This window comes from Hypanus sabinus, chromosome 22 (assembly GCF_030144855.1).
Source record: "Hypanus sabinus isolate sHypSab1 chromosome 22, sHypSab1.hap1, whole genome shotgun sequence".
NCBI lineage: Eukaryota > Metazoa > Chordata > Chondrichthyes > Myliobatiformes > Dasyatidae > Hypanus > Hypanus sabinus.
Window position 1 is genome coordinate 28,934,068 of NC_082727.1, and position 18,043 is coordinate 28,952,110.

General features: G+C 40.7%; 1 protein-coding gene across 2 annotated transcripts in view; it reads right to left on the reverse strand.

The window, feature by feature from the left end:
- Positions 1–18,043, reverse strand: part of cdk1 (cyclin dependent kinase 1) — a 66,584-nt gene that overhangs the window by 20,444 nt on the left and 28,097 nt on the right. The window lies entirely within an intron of this gene.

Consider the following 18,043-nt stretch of genomic DNA (forward strand, 5'->3'; position numbering starts at 1 on the left):
ACCTGCTGCACAATACAGGCCCTCCGGCCTACCAAGTTGTGCCGAACATGTCCCTACCTCAGAAATTACTAGGCTTACCTATAGCCCTCTATTTTACTAAACTCCATGTATCTGAAAGCTTCTTAAAAAACCCCTATCGTATCCACCTCCACGCACTCACCACTCTCTGAGTAAAAAAACTTACCCCTGTACCTACTCCCCAGCACATTAAACCTGTGTCCTCTTGTGGCAACCATGGGAAAGAGCCTCTTGACTATCCATATGATCAATGCCTCTCATTATCTTGTACACCTCTATCAGGTCACCTCTCATCCTCCGTCACTCCAAGGCTGAGTTCACTCAACCTATTCTCATAAGGCATGTGGTTAAATTTGTTGTTCTGCAGCAGCAGCACAGTGCAATATGTGAAAAAAAGAATAAATTACAATTAAAATATGTATATAAGTAATGCAAAACAGGACAAAAAATGTGATAGTATTGAATGGTTGGTTCATTGTCCATTCAGAAATCTTATGGCCGAGGGGAAGAAGTTATCTCTAAAATATTGATTGTATGTCTTTAGGCTCCTGTACCTCCTCCCTGCTGTTGTTGTGAGAAGAGGGCTTGTCCTGAGTGATGGGGGTCCTTAATGATGAATGCCATCTTTTTGAGGTCTTTTGAAGATGCCCTCAGTGCTGAGGAGGCTAGTGTCCATGATGGAGCTGGCTGAGTTTGCAACCTTCTGCAGCTTTTTCTGATCCTGTGCAGTCACCCCTCCATACCAGGCGGTGATGCCACCAGACAGACAGACAGATATACTTTATTGATCCCGAGGGAAATTGGGTTTTATTACAGTCGCACCAACCAAGAATAGTGTAGAAATATAGCAATATAAAACAGTTGGTATGCTCTCCATGGTACATCTGTAGAAATTTGTTAGAGTCTTTGTTGACAGACCAAATCACCTCAAACTCCAAATGAAATACAGCTGCCTATGTGCCTTATTTGCAATTCCATCAATATGTTGGGCCCAGGATAGATCTTCAGAGATGTTGACACCCAGGAACTTGAAACTGCTCATCCTTTCCTCTGCTGACCTTCAATGGGGACTGTTGTGTGTTTTCCTTGACTTCCCCTTCCTGAAGTCCACAATCAATTCCTTGTCTTACTGACATTGAGTGTGAGGTTGTGTGATCTATCTCACTTCTGTATGTCTCCTCATCACCATCTTAGATTTTGCCAGTAACAGTTGTTTTATCAGCAAACTTACAGATGACATTTGAACTGTGCCTAGCTGCACAGTCATGGGTGAAATGTGTCCAGGATATGAAACAAATTATAAAACCAGAAAAGACTTCCTTTACAAAGGTCATAATATAAACATTGTGAGAAGTGATGATATTTTAGATTCACAGATCTAACTCTTTATCAAACATAAATCTTGGTCTTCCAAGGTGCCATAAAGGAGGCAATTTGTGCAAGCAGCTCCATGGAAACAATCAAATATTCCTGTTTCAGTGTGCTACAGCTGAAAACCACAACTACATATAATGTCTGTACAGTTAGTAACATTATTTTAAGGCAATTAAAAAATTATCACTACTCAAAGTCAATGGAACCTAAATGGATTCTGGTCACTGGTATGAGGAACCAGATAACAGAAGGGGATGCCTCTTTGGTTTAAAAGTTCATCTAAGGAAGTGTGACTTTTGACTCCTAATACCGACCATCTTGCTGGCAAACGTACAGTCTCTGGTAAATAAAAGCAAAGATCTCAGAGCTAGATTTCTGTATCAGAGGGACATTAAAAGCTACTGCGTTTTGTGGTGTACAAATGATGCAGTACTGTCCCAGTCCCGCTCACCCAACCTGGAACATCTCGCAATCAAGTGTTGTCCATTTTATCTGCCATGGGAGTTTTCAGAGATCATCTTGGTAGCAGTGTACATTCCACCTCGGGCCAGAGTAAAACAGGCTCTAGACAAACTGAGCAATGTAATTAACAGACATGAAATAACACATCCTGATGCCATCCCCATCATGTTGGTGTATTTTAACTGGGCCAGCTTGAAAAAGTTTCAAAATAATTATTAACAACAAATCACTTGTAGTACCAAAGGAACCAACACACTGGAGCACTGTTACACCACCATCAAGAGTGCTCAGCGTGCTATCCCACGCACTTAATTTGGAAAGTCTGATCACCGGCTGTACTCCTACTCCCTGAGTATTGGCAGAAACTGAAGACTGCAGCACCAGTAGTGAGAAAGAAGAATGTATGGACTAGGGAGGCACAGAAGCACTTACAGGACTGCTTTGCATCGTTGGATTGGACTGTATTCAGGAATTCATCTTCAAGTCTGAATGAGTACACCAGAGCTGTGAATGACTTCATTAAAACCTGTGTGGATGAGTGTGTGCCTATGAGAACTTACTGAACATACCCAAATCAAAGGCTGTGGATGAAGCAGGTAGTTTGTAGTCTGCTGAGGGATAGATCTGGGGCATTCGTGTCTGGTGACCCAGGTCTGTACAAGAAAACCAGTTACGACATGCGGAGGACAATCTCAAGAGCAAAGGAACAATCCTGATTGATGCTAGATCTGGAATCTGTTGCACATCAGCTCTGGCAGGGCTTGCAGCCCATTGCTTCCTACAAAGTGAAACCTAACATCATCAATGGCAGAGATGCTTCACTCCCAGATGAGCTCAATGCCTTTTATGCACGCTTTGAAAGGGAGAATTATACTACAGCTATGAGGATCCCTACAGCACCTGGTGACCTTGTGATCTTTGCCTTTCAAAAAGGTGAACCCTTGTGAGGTGACAGGCTCCAATGGAGTACTCGGAAGGGCTCTGAGAACCTGTACCAATCCCAACAGGCAGGGGTGTTCAAAGACATTTTTAGTCTCTCATTCCTACAGATGTAAGTTCTCATCTGCTTCAAAAGGGCAACAGTTATATTGTCCAAGAAGAGTAGTGTAAGCTGCCTTAACAACTATTGTCAAGTAGCACTCACATCTATGGTGATGAAGTGCTTTGAGAGCTTGGTTATGGCTAGAATTAATTCCTGTCTCAGCAAGGGCCTAGACCCACTGCAACTTGCCTGTCGTCACAATAGGTCTAAAGCATATGCAGTCTCATTGATTCTTCATGCAGCCTTGGATCACCTGGACGAATCAAATACCTATGTCAGGATGTTGTTTATTGACTACAGCTCAGTGTTTAACAATCATTCCTATATTTCTATCGAAAAGCTCCAAAACCTGGGCCTCTGTGCCTCCCTCTGCCGAAGACCACAATCTGTGCAGATTGGAAATAACACCTCCACCATGCTGGCAATCAAAGCTGATGCACCTTGGTGATATGTGCTCAGCCCAATACTCTACCCTGTCTACACCCATGACATCTATAAATGCCATCTATAAATTTGCTGATGATACGACTATTGTAGATAGAATTTCAGATGGTGACGAGAGGGCATACAGGAGCAAGATATATCAGCTAGTTGAGTAGTATTGCAGCAACAACCTTTCACTCAATTTAAGATGAAAGAACTGAATATGGACTATAGAAAGGGTAAGATGAGGGAACACACAACAGTTCTCACAGGGTGATCAGAAGTGGAAAGAGTGAGCAGTTTCAATTTCCTAGTCAATATCTGAGGATCTATCCAGGGCCCAACATATCAATGCAGCTACAAAGAAGGCAAGACAGCAGCTATATTTCATTGGGAGTTTGAGGAGATTTGCTATGTCACCAAAGACAATCACAAACTTCTTCAGATGTACTATGAAGAGTATTCTAACTGGCTACATCACCAGATTTGGGGTGGGGGGAGGGGCTACTGCACAGAATTTAAATAAGTTAAAGAGAGTTATAAACTGTCAGCTCCATCATGGGCAAAGTTCACAGTATATTTTTTATCAAAGTATGTATAAATTATACAACCTTGAAATTCATCTTGCAGCCACAAAACAAAAAACCTGAAAGAACCCATAAAAAAGACTAACAAATACCCAATGTGCTGAAAGAAAAAAAACACAAATCGTGTAAACAATAAAAGCCAGCAACAGCATTCAGAACTAAAGTGTGTCCTTAAACATAAAACTCGGAGCGCCTGGAGCAGCTCAGAGCTTCATCTTCAGTTCATCACACAGCAGAGCACAACTGAGCGTGCAGACACGAAGCTCAGAGCGCCTGGAGCAGGCCACAGCTTCAGCCTTAGTGCTGTAGAGGGCAGAACAGGATCAACCCTTACCTTGGGTCCCAACAACCAGACTTTTCAATCCAACTGGCACTGCATTTAAATTCTCTAAACTTTGGGTCATTCCACACACTAGGACCTGGACTCCGACACACCATTGTGGACAGCCTAGACGCCACCACCACGTTCTTGCCTGTACCTGACCTTTCCAAATGGGCCCAGCGCTTAGGTTGATCAGACCTCGCTGCTGGTTTAGGTGGACAGATCCAAAACTCCTCCACACCACTTGCTGCAACTTTTTCTCGAACGTGCCTTGACCATTTCTCCTCGAATATGCCTCAGCACCCGCATACCTTGACCCTCAACTTAGCCTTGCCTTCACATGCCTCTTCATTGATTGTAGTGATCATTTATCTCAATTTTCCACAGAAAACGTGTTATAAAGAATTTAATCGTATCTCTTGCTTTGTGAGCCATCAGTAAGCTGTCACCCATCTTCAGTAGCACCATCCTAAACCAGACACCAGTCTCTATAGTATCCAGGACATCTTCAAGGAGTGATAGCATAAAAAGGCAGCATCCATCATTAAGGACCCCCATCACCCAAGTCATGTCTTGTTCTCATTGCTACCATCAGGAAGGATGTACGGAAGTCTGAAGGCACACACTCAACATTTCAGGAACAGCTTTTTCTCTTCTGCCATTCAATTTCTGAATGGATATTGAACCCATGAACACAACCTCAATACTTTTTTATTTCTATTTTTTGCACTACTTATGATTTTTTTCTATTATTATGTTTTGCATTGTACTGCTGTGCAAATTCAATAAATTTTATGACATATGCTGGTGATATCCTCCTCGCTGACGATCAACACTGGCACACCTCAGGGGTGTGTGCTTAGTCCACTGCTGTACTCTCTATATAGACATGACTGTGTGGCTAGGCATTGTTCAAATACCATCTATAAGTTTGCTGATGATACAACCATTGTTGGTAGAATCTCAGGTGATGACGAGAGGTGGTACAGGAGTGAGACAAACCAGCTAGCAGAGTGGTGCTGCAGTAACAACCTGGCACTCAACGTCAGTAAGACGAAAGAGCTGATGTGGACTTTAAGACGAAAGAGCTGACTGTGGACTTCAGGAAGGGTAAGACGAAGGAACACATACCAATCCTCATAGAGGGGTCAGAAGTGGAGAGAGTGAGCAGTTTCAAGTTCCTGGGTGTCAAGATCTCTGAGGATTTAACCTGGTCACAACATATCGATGCAGTTATAAAGAAGGAAAGACAACAGCTATGCTTGATTAGGAGTTTAAGGAGATTAAGCATGTCAACAAATACACTCAACAACTTCCATAGTTGTACAGGGCAGAGTATTCTGACAGGCTGCATCACTGTCTGGTATGGAGGGGCTACTGCACAGGACCAAAAGAGTTGCAGAAGGTTGTAAATGTAGTCAGCTCCATCTTGGGTACAAGCCTACAAAGTACCCAGGACATCTTTACGAAGCGGTGTCTCAGAAAGGCAGCGTCCATTATTAAGGACCTCCAGCACCCAGGGCATGTCCTTTTCTAACTGTAACCATCAGGTAGGGGGTACAGAAGCCTGAAGGCACACACTCAGCAATTCAGGAACAGCTTCTTCCCCTCTGCCATCCGATTCCTAAATGGACATTGAATCTTTGGATACTACCTCACTTTTTTAATATGCAGTATTTTTGTTTCTGCTTTAAAAAAAAATCTATTCCATATATGTAATTGATTTACTTATTTATTTATGATTATTTTTTATTTTATTTATTATTATTATTTATTTTCTTTTTTCTCTGCTAGATTATGTATTGCATTGAACTGCTGCTGCTAAATTAACAAATCTCACTTCACAAGCCCATGATAATAAACCTGATTCTGATTCTGATAAATTTATTGCATCTGTTGTCCACTAGGGGACACTATCACCTCAGAGTTCCAGGCATGGTACAGTATGAAGTGCCTAATCCACACAGTGGCTGAATTTTAACCTGTATCTTGGAAATGGGAAAGCCACCAATGGGAAACTTTATGAAGAGTATTTTGCAAAGGTGCTTAGCATATCAATTTGAATCACATGGCCTTGGATCACCTGGAGGATATGAAAATCTCAAGTTCTCGATATCTATAGCTTATTTATTAATTATTATTGTTTCTTTTTGTATTTGCTGTTCTTTGTCTTTTTGCACCCTGGTTGAATGCCCACGTTAGTGTGGTCTTTCATTGATTCTATTATGGTTATTATTCTAGCATGAATTTACTGAGTATGCCCAGAAGAAATGAATCTCAGGGTTGTAAATTGTGACATATATATATACTTTGATAATAAATTTACTTTAAACTTTGTTCAACTCACTGATTTCCCTGGCAGTTTGTTTTTTTTGTTCCAGAATCCAATATCTGCAGTCCCTTTTGTCTCCACATTGCAAAGATGATGGAAACCAGTAATATTCCATAGGAATAAGACATAGAAACTAGAATTGCTGGTTTTTGTTCTGATTACCATTTAAAAAAAACATAAATGGTTTCCTTCCTGAAGCTCAATGGCTAGAAATCGGATTGTTGAACATCTATAAAATGGTTGGTTTTCAATCTAATTTCCATTTTACCCACAGTAAATCACACTGGAGAGCACTTCTGGGTGAAATAAGAATTTGAACAAGCACTTCTGTGCATTATTGTTAAAGCACCTGAAGCTTACCCAGCATCAGACATACACCAAATTATATCATCGGTCATATAAACACATTTCTGCTAATAGTGAGATAAATTAGAGCAGAAGGGTCCATATTTTAATCATCATTGAGCAACCTCAGTCAAACTAGGAGCAAGTTGCACTAGTTTATTACCTATCTTTTATTGCCATTATTTAAAGAACATCAGGTGATCAACTAGGCAAATACAGAGATGACTGTAGCTTGCTCAAATGCTTAAAATCCTGAGTGTGCAGAAAGTAACAGTTCAAAGTAAATTTATTATCAAAGTAAATATACATCACCATTTACAGCCCCAAGATTTATTTCCTTGCAGGTATACTTAATAAAAACAATAACCATAATAGAATCAAGGACAGACTGCATCAGCGGGGGTGGACAACCAGTGTGTAAAAGACAACAAGCTGTGCAAATATAAAAAGAACAAAAAACAAAGAAAGAATAAATGAATAAATAACCAATAAACATTGAGAACATGTTATGAAGAGTCCTGGAAAGTGAATCCATGGGTTGTGGGAATATTTCAACAATGGGGCAAGTAAAGTTGAGTGAAGTTTTCCCCTGTGATTCAAGAGTCTAATGGTTGAGGGATAATAACTGTTCCTAAACCTGGTGGTGTGGGTTCTGAGGTTCATATACATTCTTCCTGAAGGCAGCCGTAAAAAGAGAGCATGTCTTGGAGGGTGGGACTCCCTGATGATAGATGCTACTTTCCTGTGATAACACTCTGTGTAAGATGTGCACAGTGGTGGGGAGGGCTTTATCACGATGGACTGGGCCAGATCCACTACATTTTGTAGGGTTTTCCACTCAAGGTCCTTGGTGTTTCCATACTCTCTGCAGCACATCTATAGAATTTTGTCTAAGCTTTAGAAGTCATCCCAAATCTGGTCAAACTTCTGAGGAAATAGAGGTACTGCCTTATTTCTATGCAATGGCACTTACATGCTGGGCCCAGGACAGTTCTTCCGAAATGATAACTCTGAGGAATTTAAAGTTGTTGACCCTCTCCACCTCTGATCCCCTGATGAGGACTGCCTCATGGACCTCCTGTTTCCTCCTTCTGAAGTTACTAATCAGTTCCTTGGTCTTTCTGACATTGTTGTTGTGCCACCACCGACACAGATTTTCAATCTAACTCCAATAAGCTGATTCGTCACCACGTTTCATTCGGCCTATGTTCCCTCTAAGGTGTGCTCGTGTGCACGATCATACACAATCAGTTTCCCTTTCCCGGTTTCTGGTGCAGACAATGATTTGTCTGCAGATTTTAGAAATGGCTTATTTATTCAGTTTTTATTGAAGAAATTATTGATTCAAAATGTTGAATTCCAAAGAAGCAAAGGGTGTGAAGTGCAAAAGGACTGCTAGTTAATTTAAAGCAGAATGGCTTTAAACAACAAACTGGACTTAAACTGGACTGGAATTAAAATTCAGCATGCACATGTTGTTACTGGGCAAAAAATTGTACAGCACCAGATTTTTGCACACATTGGTCATTACAAATTAGAGGGAACATTGGGAGAAAACCCATGTGGTTACAGGGAGAACGTAAAAACTCCTTACAGACAGCAGTGGGAACCAAACCCTAATCTTATAGCTGGCGCTGTAAAGTGATTGTGCTATCTGTGCCTCCCACATGTCAGATATCCAGGCTTAAAGGAATCAAAGGTCACTGACAAGGAAGGTGCCATAAAAGACAAGAGAGTGGAGTATGGTGGATACAGGGAGAAGGTGAAGTTCAATAGATGGAGGGTTTAAAAAAGTAGAGCAGGAGCAAAAGAATAAAGAAATGGAAGGGAAGCTGCAGTCAAACAGAGAAAAACATAAATGAGAAAAAAACTGAATGCAAAAGAATTCTGGGAAAAGAGTTACTATAAGAAGATTGTCAGTAGGTATGGAAACATCAAGGATGAGGAAGCTAAGAAGATTGAGACAGTGTCACATACATACTGTAAATTATGAGATTAAGAAGGTGTAGATACTGGCCTAATTTATTAGTACTGTAAACTCTAATCTGCTCTTCGCATTGGCAATAAAATCACCAATACCTATGCTGGTCATAGTCCATCAACAGAAATTTTGATGTTGAACCTGCTGATCAAGTAAAGGTAGAGGTTAGAGAAAATGCACAATTTACATTTCTCCAAATCAAAATCAGGTGAATTTCAGTTCTGTATCAAAATATTCACTGGGGTGTTGCTTTGAACCTAGGGCTATATGTATAAGGGGAGCTTGGCTAGGCTGGTTTTATTCTCCCTGGTACTGTATGTGAGAGGCTAGGGCGTGATCTTATGTAAAGGTTTATAAAATTAATGTGTGGTATAGAAAGAACCGACTGTCAGAACCACTGTTTCTAGTCAGAGGAGTGTTGATCTAAAGGGCATGGAGTTGTGTGAGAGGAGAGAAATTTATAGGAGATCTGAAGAGTAAGTTTATCATACAGAGAATAGTGGATACCTGAAACAAAGTGGCAGAGGAGGCAGTGAAAGTAGATACACTAACAACATTTACTGAAGGGCTGTGATCCAAAATATTGACTGTCCATTTCCCTCCACGGATGCTACTTGATCTGCTGAGTTCCTCCAGTATTTTGTGTGCTTTTGAACTGTTTTGATAGCGTATTGAAGAACTTGAGGTCATTATTAGAGATTATCACTATATTACAAATTGGTATCAACAGTTTATGGAATAGTAGATAAGAGTTCCTGTTTGGAGAGTAGCTATTTGCTAGGAATGATCTTAATGTTTAAAACCGCAAGGGTTATAATTTGTGTAAGGTTTCCTGAGCCATATCCAAACTGCCATAAAGATTATACATGGAATATTTTATATTCCCACTTCCTATTCATGCATGTTTCACTGCCACTCTCTAAAATGTACTTCTACCTTGTGTTCATTGGTTCTGCTCATCCACTAACTCTAGAATAGCAGAAGTGGTTTCAACATGGCCTGTTTAGTACAGGCTATAGCTCATAATCAGGAAGTGGTTGTAGCCATGGAGATTGGGTCTGAGCAGAAACAACTATAACAGGTGTATTTGGCAACAAAAAACATTTATAAATCTATAATAGTTCAAGTTGATAGATATGCACGAGTATATACGTGATTACCTCTGATCAGACAAATTAAAAATCTTACAGGTATTACTGGTGGTGCATTGGCACCTGTTCATTTGCAAAAGGTGCTCAAATTTCAACACACAAAAGAATAGCTCAGTGTGTTAAACTGTAACCTTACCAACACACTACCTGTAGTCTTAATGCAATTCTCAAAGGGCACATATTATTTAGTAAATAAACTTTATTTGGACATTAATTCCTGAATAGATAGAACATAAAATAAAAGCTGGTAAAGCTGGAAACATCCAGGGTGAACATGAAATAAAGTTGTGGTTTGCAGATTCCAAGTTATTTTCATTCAGTTTCAAGAGACTACAATTCAATGGAAATCAGAACAGTGCTGGTCAGGAACATTTGGGCCATGAACTAATCAAATTAATCTAATTCCATCTGAAATTGAAGCACCATAAAATGACCTGATAAAGAAAAGAATAATAACGGAGGGTTTCGGGAGTACAGGCAGCGACAACTTTGTGGATACCAACCCTCTGAGCGAAGATGTTCCCCCTCATGTTCCCCTTAAACATTTCGCTTTTCACTCTTAACCCATTACCTCCATTTGTAGTCTCACCCAATGGTGGTGAAAAAAGCCTGCTTGCACTTACCCTATCTATGCTCCTCATAATTTGATGTACCTGGGTCAATCTCCCCTCAATCTTCTACATGGAAAAAAAATCCTAACCTACCCAACCTGTCCCTATAAATCAGGTCCTCAAGTCCAGGTAGTACTCTTGGTAATTTCCCCTGCACTCTTTCAATCTTATTTACATCTTTCCTGTAGGTGGTTCACCAAAACTGCATACAATAGTCCAAATTAGGCATCTCCAATGTCTTGTACAATTTCAACATAATATCCCAACTCCTGTACTCAATACATTGAATTATGAAGCCAGTGTGTCAAAAACATTCTTTACAATTGTATCTACCTGTGGCATCACTTTCAAGGATTTATGGATCTGTATTCCCAAATACTTTGTTTTCTCTCACTCCTAAGAAACCCTACCACTCACTGTGTAAGACCTACCCTGTTTGGTCATCCCAAGGTGCAGTACTTCACACTCATCTGCATTAAATTCCATCAGACGTTTTTCAATCTATTTTTCCAGCTGGTCCAGTCCTCACTGCCTGCTTTGATAATCTTCCCTTCTGCCCACTACACCCCCTAATCTTGGTGTCATCTGCAAATTTGCTGATCCAGTTTACCACATTAGCATCCAGATCATTGATACAGATAACAAACAACAATGGACCCAGCACTGACCCCTGCGGCACACCACAAATCACAGAGGCAATTATCTCCTACCACTCTCTAGCTTCTCCCGTGAAGCCAATGTCTAATCCAATTTACTACATCATCTTGAATGCTAAGCAACTAAACCTTCTTGACCAACCTCCTATGTGGGACCTTGTCAAAGGCCTTGCTAAGGTCCATGTAGACAACATCTACGGCTTTGCATTCATCAGCTTTCCTGGTAACTTCCTTGAAAAACTCTGTTAAGTCACTTAGATGACCTTCTGTGCAGAAAGCCATGTTGGCTATTCCTAATAAGTCCCTGTCTATCAAAATGTTTGTATATCCAGTCCTTTAGAATACCTTCCAATAACTGTCCCACAACAGATGTCAGGCTCACTGGCCTATAATTTCCTGACATATTTCTGGTGCCTTTCTTAAACAGAAGAACAACATTAGGTATTCTCTAATCTTCCATGGCCAAGGATGTTTTAAATATCTCTGCTGGGCCCCCTGCAATTTCTGCACTGGCCTCCCATAGGGTTCAAGAGAATACTTTGTCAGACCCTGGGTATTTATCCACCCTAATTTGTCTTAAGACAGCAAACACCACCGCCTCTGTAATCGGTATAGGAACCATGACCTCGTTACTGCTTTCCCTCACTTCTATAGAATCTTTGACCATCTCCTGAGTAAATGCAAAAAAAATCCATGTTAGATCTCTTGCATCTCTTTTGGCTCCATGCATAGATTACCACTCTGATATTTCAGAGGGCTTATTTTGTCCTTTGCTATCCTTTTGCTCTTATGTCTATAGAAGCCTTTAGAATTCTCCTTCACGTTGTCTGCTAGAGCAATCTCATGCCTACTTTTAGCCATCCTGATTTTCTTTTTAAGTGTTCCCTTTCATTTCCTATACTGCTAAAGTACCTCATTTGTTCCTACCTGCCTTATCTGCTAAGCACCTCTGTTTTTTTAGCTCGGGCCTCATTGACGAGACCAATGGAAGGTCCAATGGTCAAGAAGGCGGTCTCTGCAAGTGTTGTGGAACGCGTAGAGCACAACAAGACACAAAAGATGTCCTGGTCATCCACTGTGCCTAGTCTCATCTCCAGCCATCTCAACTCTTGTCTTGCCACTGGATCCAGATGGGAATTGGGAAGAGAGAGTGAGGCTGACGCTGCGCAGCTCTCCCTCACTTAAATCCAAATCCAGCGCTAGTCTCAACATCATCAAGCCGGCTGGTGGTGTAGAGGCATCAGCACGGGACTTCAGGGTAAGAGGGCCTGAGTTTGAATCTGGCTGGCTCCCTTACACGTTCTCCATGCGTGCTGGGTTGAGCGTCGAGCTAGCAACTCAACCTCGTAAAAAGTACTAATGGTGTCAATGTCTTCATCGATGACAATGGACGAACCTTAGGGCCTCAATATTTATTGAAAACCAAGGTTCCCTAAACCTGTTATCCTTGTCTTTTATTCTACTTTCTCCGATTTAGAATCTCAACCCAAGGACCAAAATTAACCTTTTTCATAATTATCTTGAAACTGATGGATTAAGATCACAAGATGCAAAGTGTTCCCATACACAAACTTCTGTCACCTGCCCTATCACATTCCTTAATAACAGTTCTAGTAGCACATTCTGCCTAGTAGGGACTTCTTTGTACTGATTAAAGAAACTTTCCTAAACACATTTGGCATCCAGCACTTTAACAGTATGGGAGTCCCAGTCAGTATGTGGAAAGTGAAAATCACCTACTAGCACAACCTTTTGTTTCTTGCAAGGGTCTGCGGTTTCTCTCCAAATTTGCTCTTCTAAATCCCGCAGACTGTTAGATGGTCTATAATATAGGCCTAATAACATGGTCATACCTGCAGATGTACATACTATGCACATCTATACTTAAGTCATTCTGCAGATGTGTAGTGGAGTGCAGCTAACATGCTGCATCATTACATGGTACAGAAACTGCACTCTGGTGGACAGGAAGGCTTTACAATGAGTAGTCAGAACTGCCCGATGCATCACCAGTATCAACCTACCCACCATCAAGGACACATATACAAAAAGGGCCAGCAACATCTTGAAGAATCTCACCCACCCTGCTCATGGATTGTTTGTCCCACTCCCATCAGGGAGGAGGCTACCTAGCATCCAATGCCAAGACCACCAGAAACAAAAACAGTTACTTTCCCCAAGCAGTGAGGCTAATCAACATCTCTACCCATTAACCCACCCCTCCACACCCCCAACCACCACTACTTTATTATTTCCTGTCAGAGTCACCTTATGTACAGGCACTCCTGTGCCTAGCATTACTTTAGAGGCACACAATTAACCTATGCATAAAAGCTATCTTATATATTTATATTTATTGTTACTTTTTTAATTATTGTGTTTTTTGTGCTGCATTGGATCCGGAGTAACAATTATTTTGTTCTCCTTTACACTTGTGTACCAGAAATGACATTACTAACAATCTTGATTCTTGATCCGGGCATCCAAGTCCATAGCTTTCTAAAGGTGGATAGGATGGTAAAGAAGGTGTATGCGTGTTTGCCCTTGTTGGTTGGGGTATTGAGTAAAAGAGTAAGAAAGTCATGTTCTAAGTACTTAAAATTTTAGTTGGGCTGCGCTTAGAGTATTGTGTGAGATTCTGGTCTCCCCATTAGAGGAATGATGTGGAAACTTTGGGAAGACTACAGATGAGATTTACCAGGATGTGGCCTGGATTAGAAGAGAGGTTGGACAAACTTGGGTTGTTTTTTTTCTGGAGCATTGGAGGATGAAGAGAGGCCTGATAGAATTTTTTTTAAATTATGTGAGGCATAGAAAGAATAGGAAGAATCTTTCTCCCAGGAAGAAATATCAAATAACTAGAAGGGGGTGGAAAGTTTTTTGAATAGAGAGTGGTGGGTGCTTGGAACAGGCTGCCAGGGATAGTGGTGGAAGTGGTTATGACTGGAGATTGAGGCTTTTTGACAGAAATATAGTTAGCATATGCAGGCAGGAGAGATTTAATTGAATTTGACGTTGTATTTGGCACAGGTATTGAAGGCTGAATGGCCTGTCCAGTGTAATATTGATCTATTTTGAGCACTTATTAGATTCTTAATTTTTAAAAAAAAATTCCTGCTTAGAAATGAAAAGCCCTTAATGCAGCATTTCATTTTCTGTGTCGGTGCACTTTGCTGTTTCTCTGTGCGGTAGAAACAGACAACACTGGAGATCTGGACTGAAGCTGAGTTGCTGGATCTATGAGACAGCAGCACTATCTGTGTTGTCACTGTGCTGCCCCATTGTGTTTCCCCAGAAATCTGACTGGCCCTTCTGGCTGCAAATCGCCTTTGAACCTGGGTGTAGTTACCTCAGCAGTTATGCATTGAATTATGTCACTTTTCATTCCTTGGTTTCGCACTGCCTCAGTGTACCCTGACCTGAGTTGCACTTTTGGCAGTTTCTACTTCTGTTTTAAATTTTCTGCATCCACAACCAATCGCTTTTACACAAAGTAATTCTAGAGTTGTAGGAAATATTGGGACAGTTCTTGGCACTACACTTTAGAAATGGAGGTAATGCAGCGTAGGTCTGCTAAAGTAATGCTCGAACATCATGATTATATTTTAAGCACAGCTGTATTGACAAGGGTTGTATTCTTTGGAATTAGAATGTTAATGGGAGATTAATTATTTTCAAGATATTGAGGAGAAAGAAAAGGGTAAATAAATGGAAACCTTTTTTGTGACAGGTGAGCCTCTTCTATGTGCAGCAAACGCGAGAAATTTGGGATATGGACAAAATTGGAAAATGTGATCAGCCACAATTATATTGAAATATGGAGCCAGCCCTCGAGCCTAAAGAGCCTTCTCCTGTTCCTATGTTGCAATACAAAAAAAATTATCACATTAACTCTTGTCAGGCACAGGCAGAGCAAGCACAAGGTTTGTCAGCTTTCCCATAATGCAAGGTGCCATTGATTACACACTACTCCTTTGGGCTTGGCAGTTTAACAGAACCAAAAGGAATTCTGCTCCCTCAGTGAGACTACAGGCAGCACATTATGCATACCAAACATCCTGTCACCATTGTGATTTGTTCATTTTGTGACAGTTGCCTTTACTGGCTACACATCAACTACCAAGAGTTATTAACTAAATACATAGCTCATGACTTGTCCCTTGAACCAATACATACATGCACATGATGTATAGAATAGGAACTATGTTGAGCATACATTTCATGCAACAAAAATTTCTCTGGATAAGTACTGTACTATTCAGCTGAATGGGTGCCAAGATTTGTTGTGGTTTTCTGCATGCTAAGCAGGTTTATAATGTTGACATCACCCTGCAGATGAGGAATTGAGCACCAGGAGCACATGGGAAACAAGGAAAAAGAGTAAGTCAGAGAGTCCCTTTTTGCCCTGGTTCTTCTTGCATAAACAGTTCCTGAGTGCTTCTTGTACACTAAACAAAGTTAAATATAAGTTTATTATCAAAGTCCATATATTTCATCCTATGCACCCTAAGATTCAATGTTTTGCAGGCATTCACAGTAGAACGAAGGAATATAATAGAATCAATGAAAAGCTACACACAAAGAACAATAAAAAACAAATTTGTAAAAGAAGACAAACAATTTTTTAACAATAATGTTACCTTAAATATCTTGGCTAAAGAACCAAACTTTGTTCTTGATTTCTACAGCTGGATTTTTGGGGGACCCAAACCTTTCCTGGCTCTACTGCATTTAGTCTTTTCTGGACATCATGTGAACTGAAATGAATTCTTTTGTAAAAAGCCATCATAAGGAAATTGAGGTCGAATAGCTTCCTGCTAATAAATTTCAGGTTTGTCTTTTACACTTGCATTTTGAGTTCTCCCTTCCAAAAGTACTTTAATTGTCCAGAAGAAGCCTTGACTAGATTTGGCAGGACTATTGAATTGATTGGGTTGTAGTTGGATCACTGAGCAATGTCTATAACATGATGTTCCTGTGTTGGAACTTCATCTGGTTCAGAATCAGGTTTATTCTCACTGTCTTAAATGATGTAATTTTTGCTATTTGTAGCACCAATACAGTGCAAAGACATAAAATTACTGTAAATTACAAAAGATACAGCAAAAAATAAAAAGGAACAATCAGTTAGTGTTCTTGGATCCATGGTCCCCTCTGAAATCCAAGGGCACCAGGGGAGAAGCTGTTTCTGAGTTGAGTGTGGCTCTTCGGGATCTTCCTTCCTGATGGTCGTAATGAAAACAGTGCACACCCATTCCTATTGAAGATGTCCTTGATGGTGGGGAGGATTATGTTCATGATGGAGCTGGCTAACGCCATTACCCTTCACAGCTTCTTGAAATTCTGTGCAAGGTTGTTACTCATTATCCCATATACACGTATTGACCCTGGCTTGTGCTAATGTTAGTCTATGGAATCTGCCAGGCCATGAGGTTACAGAATGTGGAGCAAAATAATTCTGCAGCTGCTTCTGTGATGGCCCATGGCACTTTGTAGATACCCAGCTTTGGGCTATTACATCTGACATGAATTGATCCCGTTCAGCTTGACCAGTGACAAAAAACTGAATGTTTCCTTGCCCACGATACCATAACCTCATATAGTCCAGATTGATATAAATTGTGAAACAAAGTGACTCAAATAGGAAATCACAGAGGTGGTTAATGTAATTTAGCCTGCCTAAGTGAAATCTCAATAGTAACTGAAGTTTCTCTTATACCCACCCTACGTCAACGCCCCTCTCCACATCACCCTCTTTCTCTCACCTCCTCCAATCATGTGCCCATCACCCACACACTGGTCCCACTGGGTCCACTCCCCTTACTGTTCACATCAGCACATCCCACCTCCCTTATTTGGTTCCTTGCTCCATTGTCCTTACCCTATCAGATTCCATCATTTGCAGCACTCTGTTGCCTCCACCAATCACCTCCCAGCTTCTGTTGCTATTTCCATTCTTCCTTCCTCCATTAGCTTTTCACCCCTCCTCTCCTGGATCCCCTATTGCTTACCAGCCCTTTCTCTCCCCTTTCCCCTCAACACTTTACACTGACTATTTCCCCTCTATTGTTCAGCCCAGATGAAGGGTCAACTGTCCATTTCCTTTGGTCATTGTAGCCTGACCCACAGAGTTCCTCCAGCAATTTGTTATTGCTCCATATTCCACTATCAGCTGTCTCTTATGTCCAAAATAGTATCTTGTTCTGCTTATTGTAGAATTCATGTATTTTCAGTAACTGAGATAATTTCCACTTTGTGATCCCCAAACGATTGTTTATTCTATACCTTTATTATCCTCTGAGTAAAAAAGTTGTATTTTTTTGGTTTATATTTATGTCCTTATGTCCTACCTCCTGCCATATTTTGAAGTAAATTATTCGAGGTTGCACTTAATTAATTACCAACATATAATCTTAAGGAATCTGCGTTTGACTGTAATTTTTGTGAGTTGTGCATGAATATTCATGTAGAAAAGGCATAGGTCCTGCCAATTCCAACCAGGATATTTCAAAGTTTTTAGGAAATTTATCATCAAAATATGTACATATCATTGTATGTGTTGGTACGTGGCCAAATGGTTAAGGCATTCGTCTAGTGATCTGAAGGTCGCTAGTTCAAGCTTTGGCTGAGGCTGCCTGTGTGTCCTTGAGCATGGCACTTAACAACACATTGCTCTGCAATGACACCGGCACCAAGCTGTATGGGTCCTAATGCCCTTCCCTTGGACAACATCGGTGGA